Raw genomic sequence first — 4,455 nt, forward strand, 5'->3', positions numbered from 1 at the left:
CAGAGCACTAGATAGCCAGGCCCAAGTGGGTTGGCAAGGCTCCTCCGGTGGATAAGGCCCTGGTACCAACACTGGTCCTGCCTGCCCCCTCTGCTGGAGACCCCGAGATCCCCCCACCCCACACAGGGGGGACCCTGACATGAGCTGGCCATGGCTACCAAGTCGGCCACACTCACCCTGGCCACGCCCACCCCCGCCCACCCCAGCCATGTCCACCCCTGAAGCCAACCACAATGCTAATGCTGCCCTCAATGAAATCAAGTTTGACACCCCTGTGTTAGAGTCTTCCTGTGTTGCTGATTTCTTGGTCTGGTCTATCAAGTGGGGTTGAGTCTGAAGGACCTTTCATGGCTGAGGAGAGGCTGGAACCTGGGTGTCTCCACTCCTAGCCCAGCAACGGCACCTTCACCCCTGCAGCACCCCAGCTCTCTAATAGGAAAACCATCCAGAGAGACTCCCTGCTGCACATTGGTCTCCTCCCCATCAACTGCAGGAAGAAGAAGTCTGCAGGGTGGTGATGAATGAAGGAAGGTAGTCCTCACTTAGTGACCACAGTTGTGACTGGCAATTCTGTTGCTAAGATTCATGACTGTAAACAGGCTTTTGACCTCATTTGGCCTCTGGACATTAAATGAATCACTGTAGATATTAAGGGAGACATCACTTGACTGCTACTGGTGAGTTTATTTCTATCTTCTCCATGAACTTTGCTTGCCTTCAGCTGGTTGGGAAGCATGCTAATGAACAGCTTGCCTCCAGAAATCGTGGGCGCTCCATCACTGGAGATTTTTAAGAAGAGGCTAGACAGTCACTTGTCTGAGATGGTATAGGTCCTCCTGCTTGAGCAGGGGGTTGGACTAGAAGACCTCCAAGGTCCCTTCCAGCTCTATTCTATTCTAATATCATATGATTGTCTTAGGACAATTTGATGGTTTAAAATGCAAGGATTGTTCGCAAAGCTGTGTTTTTTTTATACCATCATAATCTTGAATGGTTACTAAACGAGGCAAATGGTAAGGGAGGACTATCTGACATCCAGAAAAAAAGCTATCTGCCATCTGGATGTCATTTGCTGGAAGCATCACAGGGAGGAAATAATTGTCGTCGTGCTCAGCTGGTCGATTACCCAGGATATGAAGGATCATGGTGAGAAAAAACATTTCTGCTCTGGGAGGTCCCCTTCATCTGGGACTGATGGAGGCATTTGGGATTATGAGGACACACAAATGGAAGGCTCCCTCCCAAATGGATGGCTTGGTGAGCTGAGCTCTTCCCAAGAAGCTGCTACAGGGAGCAAAACCACTATTTAAAAGCCCCTTCGCCATGGTTTGGAAACTGTAGGTTGGTTGGAGAAGGCTGAAGCGGATGTGGGTTCTACAGATTTTGAACGAACAAACTCGATAGGTGATGAACTGGACTTTGATGTGATGAAGTTGGCGATAACTGGGGAATGGACTTTCCCATATCTAATGGGAAAACCAATTTGGACTGGACTCTGTGGGAAAATAGATTGACAAAGAGAGTTATGTTTTTGGGGAATAAGACACAATTGTTTTCTTATTGTTCTCAACCAAAATCTTATGAAAAAAGTTTTATTAGTAAGAATCAAACAAAACTATTTCATTCCGGACAGATCCGAGACAACGATTATGGCGACTTATGGTAAATAAAAACCATTCTAGACCTTATAGTCTATAGTCTATAGACTTTAGTTAATCGCAAGACTAGATTATTAACAAAGTACTTTGATGTTTTAACCTTGCTGTTGATTCACCCGTTAACTACTTTGCCTCTCTCTAAAGTAGATAGATGGTCAGATGGGTTGTAAAGAAGAGGTATAATTTTATAAATTTTGCGCCTGGTTCTCAAGTGGAGGAAACTAATATTGCTGCAATATTTTTATGATTACTCAAGGAAAAGGGGGGATAATATATGTAAATCTGCTTTTGTCTTTTTAATGGCACATTTTTTCTTTCTTTTTAAATGTTTTCTCTATCCTTGTTTTACTTTTGGAAAATTTCTTTTGGGGGGTTTTGTGCTTGATATTAGTTTTCTAAATAAAAAAACCTCCACTGATGGAGCAGCCACAATGCCTGGAGGCAAGCTATTCTAATGATTAATTGCCCTCACTGACAGAAAATTTCTCCTTACTTCTATGTTGGATCTCATTTTAATAAGCTTCCATCCATTACTACTTCTCCTGCCCTCAGGTGCCCTAGAGAATAACTGAATCCCCTCTACTTGGTGACAGCCCCTCAAGTACTGGAAGACAGCTATCATGTCCCTCCTAATGATTCCCTTTGATACCCTAGATCAGGGGTAGGCAACCTTGGCTCTTTTATGACTTGTGGACTTCAACTCCCAGAATTCCTGAGCCATGGTGGCTCAGGAATTCTGGGAGTTGAAGTCCACAAGTCATAAAAGAGCCAAGGTTGCCTACCCCTGGCCTAGATATACATAGATACCACAATTGTGCATCATACGATATAGCGTCCAGACCCTTTATCATCTTTGTTGCTCTTCTCTGCACACTTTCCAGGGTTTCAATAACTATTTTGTATCACGGTGATCAGAACTGGACACAGTATTCTAAGTGTGGTGTCACCAGCACTGTGTAAAGCAATTCTCTTTTTGTTGTCTTGACACTATTCCTCTGTTGCTGCAGTCTAGGACTGCACTGGCTTTTTTTTTTTTGGCAGCTACAGAACAATAAAGGCACAAATTGTACTGGTCCACTTATCAAGCGCCCCAGGGATACATGGCCTGCCCTTTTGCAGATCTCCCAGAGGCAGCCACTATTTTCAGTGCACCCACAGTACCTTAACACAGTCTACAAAATGTTACGGTAGCAAAAGAGAATAGTCTGTCCCACTCCCACATGACAGTGACTAAGAAGCAGCCACCATTTTGACCCAGTGGCAGGCAGGACAAAATGGCAGCTGCTTCCACAAGTCCACCACATGGCTCAGGGATGAATCCCAGGCACAGTGAAAATAATGGCTGCTTCCATGATGTAGTCACGCAGCCCAGGGATATTTGTCCTGCCCTCTTTCCCCAACTTGAGGTTGAGAGATCTTCAAAAGGTATGGAGGAGAGGGCGGTGAGGCGTGGTGGAGTGGGAGTCAGGCCTAAAGATTTGAAGGGATCCAGTAGGAGTGGAAAAAAGCCTGTGGGGACCCTATGGGGAAGGGAAAGGCCTTTGGGGACCTAAAGGTTTCAGTAGGGAGACCTTTAGAAGGGAAGCCTGGATCTAGACTAGGCCTCCAAGAGTTTCCAGAAACTCTGACATAGCCACAGTTCCACTTAATGACTTGCACATCTATTTAATGGCTTCATCAGGGAGAGAAGGAGGCGGGATAGTTCATGAAGGTAGTCTTACTTAATCCCTTTGCAAGATGCAACCATAATTAGCAGACCCCATTACAGCTGTAAGTCGAGGACTATTTGTATGGTGGCTGGGGAATTCTGGTTCTCAAAATCTGGAGGACACCAAGGTAGAAGATTGAAACTCCACAGGTGGGAATTCCATAATCATTATACAAATAACACCAACCAAAAGCCTTTCTCACCTACACTCTCAATTGGAGATCAGAAATGAAATTCAAGCCTTCTCTAAATTCAACAATTTTTGCCTCATGTAGATTTTCTTGCGTTCAATAAGGGGTGATTTACCCTTGAAGTACCATCTACAGATTGGACATTTGAAAGGGCTCCCCCATGTGAGTCCTCTGGTGTTTCACCAGGTTTGAATTCCGACTGAAACTTTTGCCACAAAAGAGGACAAAGGCTTTCCCTCCTCTGTGAGTACTCTGATGTCTCAAGAGGTGGGAATTTCTAATATAACGTTTGGCACAAATATGACAACTCATACAGTTTCTCTCCTTGTGTGTCCTCTGATAACTCATGAATTGGAATTTTATTCTGAAACTTTTGCCACAAGCTGGACACTTAATATGGTTTCTCATCTGTGTGAGTCCTCTGGTGGCTCACTAGGCTGGAATTGTAACTGAAACTTTTCCCACAAACTGGACACTTATATGGTTTCTCTCCCGTGTGAGTCCTTAGGTAGTTAATCAGGCTGGAATTGTGACTGAACGTTTTCCCACAATCTGGACACTCATATGGTTTCTCTCCCGTGTGAGTCCTTAGGTGGTTAATCAGGCCGGAATCGTAACTGAAACTTTTCCCACAAACTGAAAAACAGGCTTGTGCTTTCTCCACCTAAGCATTTGTAAGATGTTTTCACTTATTACATGGAATCAAGTCATTTTCAGACTCCTAGCAACCTCCACATCTACCTATCCCAGGTTCTTGGTAAGGACTCAATAGGTAGACAAAATGCCAAATCCAGTCTGAACATCTGGCTGACTGTGCGATGATCCATAATAATAATAATAATAATAATAATAATAATAATAATAATAATAATAATAATAATAATAATAATAATAATAA

The 4,455-nt window shown here is 43.8% G+C and overlaps 1 pseudogene; it reads right to left on the reverse strand.

The window, feature by feature from the left end:
* Positions 1-3,948: 3,948 nt before the first annotated feature.
* LOC107297319 overlaps positions 3,949-4,455 on the reverse strand; it is a 35,949-nt pseudogene continuing 35,442 nt past the window's right edge.

Source organism: Protobothrops mucrosquamatus, unplaced genomic scaffold, assembly GCF_001527695.2.
Source record: "Protobothrops mucrosquamatus isolate PMUCROS unplaced genomic scaffold, P.Mucros_1.0 scaffold3233, whole genome shotgun sequence".
Taxonomy (NCBI): Eukaryota; Metazoa; Chordata; class Lepidosauria; order Squamata; family Viperidae; genus Protobothrops; species Protobothrops mucrosquamatus.